This window comes from Lissotriton vulgaris, chromosome 9 (assembly GCF_964263255.1).
Source record: "Lissotriton vulgaris chromosome 9, aLisVul1.2, whole genome shotgun sequence".
NCBI classification, from domain to species: Eukaryota; Metazoa; Chordata; class Amphibia; order Caudata; family Salamandridae; genus Lissotriton; species Lissotriton vulgaris.
In genome coordinates, this window is record NC_141697.1 from 1,235,772,406 (window position 1) to 1,235,782,823 (window position 10,418).

A 10,418-nucleotide genomic window follows, 5' to 3' on the forward strand; every position below is an offset into this window, starting at 1 on the left:
TTCTGTCGTCAGTCATGCAGCAAGGGTAGAGATCATGGTAACCTTTGGTCCACACTTAGCTGCCAAGCACTGGCCCTCTTGGAAGCCACCATTGTCAACACTGGTCATCAAGAGGCAGCTGGAGCAAGCCACCAAGTTAGGAGCTGCCTGGAGGAAGCACAGCGATGGATGCAACTCAACCAACCACACAAATAAGGGCCTATTCGTTTCCATTAACTCCAAATACCTGTAATGAACCTGTATGAACATTGACTATTTTGCACACACAACCCCTCGTTAAGCATATTAGCAAATTTCTGACAAGGGGAAAAGACTTTCTAGTAATTTTCATGAAAAACTACTCCAGAATAGGGATCTTGGCCCATATTCCTACCAAAAACCTTACCGATCTTCAAAGAGCGCACAAAAGCAATACTCTTCTGACTGAAATGTCACAAGGTGCTTTAAGCTGGCACACCAGAATCTATATACAAGGAAAGCTCTACTAGCCAGACACCTCAATAGCTAAGCAAATGTGTGACTTTGATACTGAAACTAACTCCTGGACAATGTGCCAGAGACCTCTGTCCCGTCAGTGGTCCATGTACCACCTATGTTGTGGTTCAGGTGAGAGGAGGAGATATTATCCAACAGACGGGGCTTGGAATAAAAAGGTCCACTATTTCAGTGATAAAACACTATACTTTTGGTTTGAACAATCGTAGTGCGATTGGCAAATCAAAGCATGATAATTTGAAGAGGCTCAAACAGGTGTGGTATTCAATTCTTAGCATACCCCACTGATTAAACATCAACAGAACCCATTTAATCTAGAATGTCAGCCTAACCGAAGATATTTAATTAACTATAAACACAAGTGCTTCAGTGATTATTTTAATTGAGGCCTTACGAGAGGCTAGAAAGAGGTAAGGACTCCAAGTTGAGTCAACCAGACAAAGGATAGATAGTAAAGGGCTTTACAAATTAGGAAGGGTTGGACGGCATCTGTGAACATCAGCCATGCATGCACTAGAAGCTCGGCTGACCACCAACATTTCCTCATCTGGCTCACAATCACGTAAAATGCCTTACATTAGGAAGAAACCCGCCAAGAAATGATCTGACACAGGCCTTGGTTGAATCTGAGATGAATAAGGAACCCAGTTACATACTGGCCTTCCTGCTGTTCAGAGAGCTCTCTTTAAAGCAGTGTTTAAGAATTCTGCAAGAACGATCAGACACACGAAAGACTATATCACATTACATTGATCCATCTAAATGGATGGCTCCCATACAGACAGTTGCATCTTCAGAACCGTGTTTATCGTCTCCACAACTCTAAAAGATGAACATGGCCCATTGCCGAACACAAAACTATTCAAGACCACTTGCCGGCTCAAACAAGACCCATGCTCCGGTCAGAGGGAAGGGACACCACACAGGAGCCTGGAGCCACTCAGACAGGAGATGAGCTGTTTATTTAATGTCAGGGCCTTGTGTTACAGCATCAAACCTCTTGTTGCGGTTCCATCCTCTTTGGCACTTTATTTACTTCCCACTGTCACCCAGCCCTATACAACACCCTGCAAATATCCTGATTTCACAGCTCCCAACCAACATTCTACAGCAAGCCCACTCAGCCCATGCATAGGCACCTGACGTCACAACACTACTTACATACCAACACTACACAAGAGCTATGGTACCTTCACTGTGTCTCAGGCGTTGCTCCACACGTATGGAAGAGCCATCCTGCTCTTATTTGAAGATCTATCTAAAAAATGCACTACTCCTCAAGCACTACAGCGTGCCCAGAGTATGTAGCTTCAAGCCAACTGCTACTAATAGCTCAACACCTTCTATCATGCAAGCTACTCAAATAATAGGGCAATTACAAACAAGCAAATGTAAAAATCGGAATATGACTCCCTCATCACTGCTCAACACGAGCTCTAACTTACTAACTACATCATCAACAACAGTTGCTACAGTACACGAAGATACTTCCAATGTGCCTTTGGATATGTATTCATGGGTGAAGTAGCTGTAACACATCTGGGGATAGTACGTCCTACAGAAAAAGAATTAATAGAACTAGTAAAATACAAAGTGTGTGATCTGGAAATGTATATAGAGTATTTCGTGCAGCTCGTGTAAGTCCTTGGGAAACATGTTCTGGTAAATGTATTAGTTTCTAGTGTTATTAGAATACAAATCAAAATGACAAACATTCCTCTTCACAGACTCGAGAAAATCAATTGTTTTATTTTACTTCAGAACTGCCACAAGCGGGGACGCAAAACTCCATTTCATTTCTTGACGTGAGCCGGTAAATGTTACATAAGCACGAAGGCGCCTTCGCAAGCAGCTCCCAATCAGGTTCGAGCTGCAGTGTGTGTTCAAGTAACAATATCCTCCGTTTACGACCTACAATTTAAACGCGTGAAATACCCCACCTTCTTCGAGAGCACAGGAGCAAAGTCAATGAACCAGAACCCCACAGCTACCCACCGCAGAAGGGCCATTTTACATCAGAAACAAGCTCCTTGAACAACTCAGCGCAGTTCTGTTTTGTTGGCCACTCTGGCTCAAAACGATCAAAAGTGGACGAAACCTCACGCCTGTAATTTTGTTTCAGTGTTATCATATTTGCACACAAGTGAACAACAGTCACAACAGCAGCACACATCATGTGAAGACAGGTAAACAGCTTATACGAGTGTAGCGTGCACATCCCTCCAATGAGCGGGGACACTTGTGATCACAACACAACTTGTATAACGCTTCTGCCAGACCATCAGCACACACGTATGAAATGATACACGCGCTGATCCAGCCTGAATGGTAACATGGGCAGGCAGGTCACAACATGGTGCCTGAAGCAGGGAGTACAAGCAGACAACTGCTGCAAGCACAACAGCAAGTTTATCCCAGCCACACAGTCGTTTGAAATATACCCTTTCTCGTGGTACAGAAACGGCTGCTGCTCTGATACAATATTGTGTGGGGGCGAGGGGGCTGCGACAAGAGCTCACGTGCCGTGGGTAACTGCAAAGCCATCTTGCAGTGGCAAACAATGGAGGTGCGTGGCTACTGTTTACTTTCTCCAGGCAGATCACCTTATTTTGCACTCGATGATTTATGTGGCTGGACGTCTGAGCCCCTGGTTGCAGGTTTCTCTGGGGAGGGCGGCTTGTGGATTCATGGCCCTCGTGGGGCTTGCGGGGGCGGCAGTGTTCGAGATTAGAAACCCAAAATAACAGGCGCAGGGGGTGGGTGTGACGGATGCCTCGAACAAGGGCCGCAGCAGCAGGCTGTGGCCGGATCATGGCTGAGCTCAGACCAGGGCACATGGGAAGGGGAGGGAGGGGTTCCCCCACAGCAGAGGCCTCAGTGCGCACAATAAGGAGACCCAACAAAGCAAAGGCTGCACTGCCCCCACCCCTGGGGGTAGCCCCACTCCAGGCGGGATCTGGGTGCGGGAGCGACGCGAGACCGAAGGTGGGTGGAGGGAGGAGGTCCCTGGCTGGAACCCCCTGATAAAGGACCCCATCCACCCCTTTCCCAGTTTGATTCTCTAACCGTGGAGGGAGGAAGATGGTAAACACAACAGAACTATACATTTGAAAGTGAACACACGACAGCATCCCTACATGAGCGGGTGAGGCCCCCCAAACACCATGACAGTGTGGAATCAGGAGCATTTTAAGAGTTAATACTGAAAAATATCCAAAATGGAGGTTCAAGTGGCATACAAAAAGTGGAGGTGGGAGGTCCCTGGCTAGCACCCCGCCATAAAGGACCAATTTCACCCCTTTCCCAGGTTGATGCTCTAACCGTGGAGGGGGAAAAAGTAAACACAACAGAAACATACATTCGGAAGTGAATGACAGCATCCCTACAAACGACAGCATCCCTACATAAGGGGGTGAGCCTTCCCCCCCCCACCCACCAAACACCATCACAGTCTAGAACCAGGAGCATTTCAAGAATCAATACTGAAAAATATCCGAAATGGAGATACAAGTGGCATACATAAAAGTGGAGGGAGGAGGTCCCTGGCTAACACCCCCTGATAAAGGACTCCATCCACCCCTTTCCCAGGTTGATTCTCTAACCGTGGAGGGTGGAAGAAGGTAAACACAACAAAACTATACATTTGAAAGTGAACAAACGACAGTATCCCTAAATGAGGGGGTGAGCCCCCCCCCCCCCTAAACACCATCACAGTATGGAATCAGGAGCATTTCAAGAGTCAATACTGAAAAATATCTAAAATGGAGGTACAAGTGGCATACAAAAAAGTTAACAGTGCCCCCAGCACAACAGCAGCGAGGTCCATGGGGACAAGCAGGCGACCTCCCCCACTATGCAGAGCCACAACACAGGTGTCCTGTGCTCCAGTTAGTAGCATGGGGGTCAACCCTCTCCCAGGTGCACCCGAGGTCGAGGATCAGAGATACTATGGGGTGCTTTCCGGCCTCAGGGGGGTCTGATCATACATGCACCGACCTCCTGGGGACGCTGCTTGAGCCCCCCACCCGTGCTTCCCCTCTTCCCTTCCCCCACCCAGGGTGAGGCTTTAGTTACACCCCTTTCTCAGGGTAAGTAAAGCCGGTGCTTCTGGTTGCAAAGAGGTCCCAGAAAGAGGCCCCATGAGGACTCTGCATTCCAGGACCTCAATGTCCCCCTGAGCCGCCCTCCCCCATAAACAGCAATAAAAGCTTAAAACGCGCGATAAAAGACATGTTCTTGAGGCCGAGGACTCACCTGTCCTGCAGACTCCCCCTCGGTCCAGCCCGGGTCCCCCGGAGCCCGTGCGCGCGGGCCCAGGGGCGCGGGGCTCACTAGGCCTCAGACGAAGCCTCGGTCTTTCCTGGCTGCTGCAGCCCGGAGACGGCGCGGCCTGCCCCGGCCGTGGGGCGCCGCGTAGAAGGGCCCCTGTGAGCGTGCGTGCAGGGGGCGTGTGGTGCACAGCCGAGACGTCCAGCGGGCGCTCCCAGGAGCGGGCTGACCCTGCCCGTGTCACATCCAGCACAGCGCGGCCGGCCCTCGGTGGAGACACTCCTCCCCTCCCCCCACCTCTGCTCCCTTCGCGGGCGGAAGCGCGAATGAGCGCACGGGGATCCCCGACTCCGCCGGCAGGGGCGGCGTGCGACGCATGGGCACGGCCTACCCACTGCCGCTATTGGTGCAGAGGACTTGACTGATGAAGCCATTGCCCAATGGTGAGCTAGAATGATAAGGCGGAGCCTGAAGTAAGTATTCATATGCTGGTTAGTCTGTAGAGAAGTACCAACACCACTTTTTCAGTCTTAGATTGGCTACCTCAACTGCCAATTTTATGACGTCAGCCCGCAGAAGGGTAAACACCCCATCAAGTGCTTGAAAACCCGCAGTTGCCTGGATCGCGGTGGAGGAGCAGGTTTGTATTAGAGTGGGAGACTTTAGTTTGCATTCGTAATCGCGTTGTTTTTTTTTTATTACGTCTACATACACATCGCCGTTCCGTTATTACTTTTCTCCCTGCACTTCTCGGCAGCTCAACGGTATTATGAACCAAGCTGCCGCGAGCGAAAGACGGCAGTTGGCGTGTCTGCCCGCCGCTGAGCGCGAGCAAGCTTCTGATTGGTGCGTCGTGGGAAGTTTACATCGCGTACGCCACGCCGCTTGCGCGCCGATTGGCCGCTGCGTGCGTCAATCCCGCCCGCCGCGGAGGCGGTCGTTCTCCTCAGTCGGCGTCCATGTTCCTGTCCTGTCGGCGCGGCCGGTGCCCTCGCAGGCCCGGGGAGACGTCTGGTCCGCTGCGCCTCAAGGGAGAGGCCTCCGCCGCACCGGCTTGAGCGGGGAGGTCGCTGCCGCTGTCTGGGAGTCGGCCCTGTGCGCGGAGCATCCTCGCCGCGGCACCTTTTTGTTCCGGATGATTGCGCAAGCAGGAGCCGGGTTTCTTTGTATCTCGGTGCAGGCGGGTCTGTTGTTCCGGGGTGGGGTGTTATACGGTAAGCCGGTCACCGGGGCGGTGGACGGACGTGTAACCGTTAATATTCAAGGACCATCGTTTCGGGGCCCATTATGGGCTGCCCCGGATTCCGTACACCCAAAGCCCGGCTTCAGAGTTGATTTTATTTGGTTCTGTGAGGTCTTTGACGTGAAGGTTTGGAGCTGCGCACCGAGTGTCGGGGCTTCAGTCCCCGCCCACCGCCTCCATCTTGTCTCCTGTAGCTCCTTCGCTTTAAGACTGCTTCCGAGAAGAAGGCACACCCTGGGCGTATAGTGTGTCTGGAGTTCATACTGTTGTGTAAACAACGGCAGAGATGTGCTGCTGTGTAGTGTTGATGTCTGCTATTTTTCTCGGACCAGTGTGTTGTATTTATATAGCTCTTCCTACCCCAGACAAGGCTTCGAAGCGCTTTTTCGGCGAGTAGCACGCTACTCCGGGACCCATAGAGGATTAGTGTTGAATTAGTATAGTGAAACATGCAGGTACATTTTAAGTGGTGGATGGGCCAGTCAGTTATTTGGAATGATAGAAGAGGAAAAAGGGTTTGTATTCATATAACCCATGTTACCCCTGATGGGGTGTTGACGCACGCTATTCAGAAAGCCCATAAAGGATTAGTGGTGAATTAATATGGTTAAGTATGAAGTAAATTTCAGTGGTGGCTATTTAGTCAGATTATTTGGAGTGAGAAGGATTGCAGAGGGATTAATGGGTAAGAAAGGCTAGCATTTATTTATATAGCACTTGTCACCCCTGGCCCTTTCTAATGGGCAATCCGGACTAGTCTTGCTGTTATGAAGATGCCTTCAATTTATAAGGGGGGGGGGGCTCATTTGGTACACCCCTGAAGTTCAGGGCACAGATCAGTCTTAATGCTGACACCTTAGTGAAAAAAGAGTGACGTGAGTTACTGTAGAGTGAACCATTACCAGCGTCTTTTTCTAGTCATGTGCTGCCTGTGAGTGTGTGTCAATGCAAGGCCTCTAACCCCACTTCTCAACTCCCTTATCCAATTCGGTTAGCCTCCAGACATGTTTTCCGAAGCATCTGTATGTAATTGTCAGGGGTGGAACTGCAATGTTCAGGTTGCTGAAATGTATTCATAATATCTCCCATGAGGCCCAATCAATCAAATAGTATTTGTATAGTGCAGCTAATCACCCCAAGGAGTATCCAAGCCCTGTGCTGCAGGTGTCAGTAGAAGAGCCAGATCCTGAGTGACTTCTTGTAGCGGTACAGCAAGGGGGAGGTGTTTTCATTAAGTTGAGAGAAGGAACTAACTCCACAGTGGCTGCAGTGAGTATCAGTTGTCTGGGCAAGGAGCAGAGGTTTCTGGTCAGCTGGTTGAAGACCAGGTAGTGGTTTGTATAGTCTGGTCCTTAGTTGTGGGGGGCTATGTAAGCATAGGTGAGGAGCTCCTTACAGGGAGCCAGTGGAGGTCTTTCTGGTGCTGCGTGTGGTGCCTCCTAGAGGGGAGGTTGGAGATCAGTCTGAAAGCTGTGTTCTGGATGGTCTGCAGTCTTTGCATGAGTTTGGTGGTGCCGGCATGGAGTGCATTGCCGTAGTCAAGCTGGCTGGTGATTAGGGCTTGCCTCCGTTTTCCTTATGGTGAGCTATCTTACAAATCGCGTGGGAGCAACATTGTTCACCTGCCATTTCATGAAGAGTTCGCTGACCAGTATGATGCAAAGGCTGCAGGCGTGGTCTTTCAGTTCTTCATGCAGTTGTGGGAGATAGTCTTCGGCAAGGTGGGGGCATAGAGTTCATTAGAGTGGTAGTCGTTGGTGTGTTAAGTTCTCATGCACTGGTCTGGGTTGTACAGTTGCAGAAGAGGTCAGAGGGTTAGGGATCATGATGGTTATCTTGTTGTGGAATTGGTTGACTGAGAAGATGCCAAGTTGTGATGGGGGGATTTATTCCCAATATCTACTGCAGTTTTGCATTTGTCGTCCATAGTCGGAATGGTATGTCCCGGTGTGTGTACTAGCCTGGCTGGCGTGGAACCACAGAACTGGTGCCAGGGTGCTTGTTTATGGTCCGGGGAACGCCTGGCAAATCAGGCTGGACTGTTCCCATGGGGAGCAGGGTCGGGACTGATTTGCATATGGCCTGGTCTAAACTGGAATGGCATGATGGGCAAAAAATGGATTTAACCCAGATCGGTGACTGGAAAAGGAAGGGGGTGAATGTTTGGTTTGTTCAGCGTTCACTTCATCGTCCATTCTCTTTGTACCTTAAGCCAGGCTTGTTGTTTCTCATTTAACCACTTACTTGCTGCCAACGGCCGTCTCAAGCACTACCTTGGTAGTGCTGCGCATGCCCGTTGGCTGACGCGGTCCGCCCACATAATAGAATGCCCTGCACTCCAGTGAAATTATCGCCACAGTTAACAGGTTAACAACGAGAGAATGGGCTCCAATTCAGCATTCAATTTCTTTAGTATCAAAAGTAAGGGCATGCTGGAAGTGTGACTATTCCTAGATTATTATGGTATGAAAGCAAAATCAGTCCGTATTGGACATACATTTTTCTCAAAATATATTCTGACCCCTTTTAGAATTCCATTACGCTTTTTAGCTTTGGAAAGTAAGCCAAAGCATTGCTTTTTAATAACTTTTTTAGTATGCCCCGAAACCTGCAATTAAATAGTTGGCCTGCTTACTGTATTTTACACTGCATTTTTGTTGCACTGTAGAAGATCTTCATGCCAATATTTAATGTTGAGGTGGCCTAATTTGGTCAGTTTACATAATGGGATGCATGCAACATTAGAGCTCTGAAAACCATGGATCTGTAGTCCTAATATTCTTCCTCCAATTCAGGCAAATGCAGTCTTTGCTGGAAGCATTCTAGAAACATTGCGGATGCCCACAGAGTAAGTGATTGCTGTCAACATCAGTAAGTAACCGGTTTAAAACGCCCATGAACAGCACCATTTTAAAAAAAAAATCAATGGCATCCAGTACAACATCAGTCAGCGAGCGGCGGTGTGATTGTTACTCCATCGCTAACATGAAAACCATACTTGGGTCGCATCAGCCTCCAGAACAATTGTGATGCCAAATGCTGTCCTGTACTGGGACTGCTTGCTGTGTTATATGGATTTGTAGGCTTTGCATATCATACGAGGGTATCCTCGCAGCAGATTGTGTAGTCTGTTCTGCCTGAAGGACTCTTGTCAAATAGCATATTTTCAGCTTATTTCTGAATCCTAGAACAGATTTCTTGAGCGCGTGGAGAAGGGATATGTGGGCAGAGGTGCTCACATAACTCATTGTAGTCTATTCTGCTGGTGATGGGGACATCACTATTGGGCTTTAGACAGTTGCTACTCGGGCAGAGCACTTGATTTCAGATGATGAAAGCAAAAAGTCTATATTTAAGACCCCCTCCGAGGATCAACTCGTGAGATGAGACCTAATTCTGTTAATTAAATCAGGCTCTCCTTATGATCCTTGTCTGCAAAACATAAAGTACCAAATATCTGCCCAGGTGGCAAGAAGTCTGGGACAAATTTTAAACAATGTGTTCACCGCTAGGACTTTCCCTGTCCAATGTAAACGTACCTCACTTCTCCCGCTTTTGAAGAAAGAAAACCTGGATAGCGCTGAGCCATGCAATTATCAGACGATCTCAAGACTCCCGTTTGCTGCTAAACTGACTGAGAAAATTATGTATAAGCAAATTTCAGAATATTTAGAAGCTAACTCGCTGCTTGACGAATCACAACACGGTTTCAGGAAAAATGATAGCACTGAATCTGCATTAATCATAGCCACGGATGAAATACATGAAGTTCTCGATGGAGGAGGGACAGCAGCGATGGTATTGCTTGATCTTTCGGTGGCATTTGATAGGGTCAGCCAGGAGATTCTGGTTGACCGGCTTCAAGACGTACACACAGAGCAACACACCAAAAACATCTACAGGAAGGAGGCTCCAGCGTGACGTGTGTGGGAGCAGCGGGAACATGGAGTGGTATACAGCAGACACACACACAAACACGCCGTCAACCACCTACAGAAGGCTCCGGCGTGACATGTGAGTGGGAGCAGCGGGAACATGGAGTGGTACACAGCACATGAGCGGCAGACACGGAAGCAACACACCAAGAACCATCACCTACAGATGGCTCTGGTGTGACACAGGGCATGTATGCGTGTGGGAGCAGCGGGAATATGGTGTGTGGGACACAGCAACATGAGCGGAGACACACACACACAAACAACACACCAAGCACAAACATCACCTACAGGAGGCTCTGGCATGACATGTGAGTGGGAAGGGGGCATATGGAGAGTGTTTACACAGCACATACACCTTTGGCAGACACACAAGAAACTCGTCTAGCGATGTCTTAAGGGTACACACCCGACACCGTGCACAACACTTCACCACACAGCCAATGGCCCTGTATTGAACACTAATTAGATTCTGG

The 10,418-nt window shown here is 49.1% G+C and overlaps 1 protein-coding gene across 9 annotated transcripts in view; it reads right to left on the reverse strand.

Annotated features, from left to right (window-relative positions):
- SETD5 (SET domain containing 5) overlaps positions 1-5,100 on the reverse strand; it is a 312,866-nt gene extending 307,766 nt beyond the window's left edge. For 3 of the 9 annotated variants that reach the window (XM_086939392.1, XM_086939389.1, XM_086939385.1), the window contains exon 1: positions 4,750-5,088. The gene's annotated coding sequence lies outside the window, so the exon portion shown is untranslated. Of the gene's footprint in view, positions 1-4,749 lie in introns of all 9 variants that reach the window. The other 6 variants (XM_086939391.1, XM_086939387.1, XM_086939388.1 and 3 more) reach the window with 4 other exon arrangements.
- Positions 5,101-10,418: the final 5,318 nt, after the last annotated feature.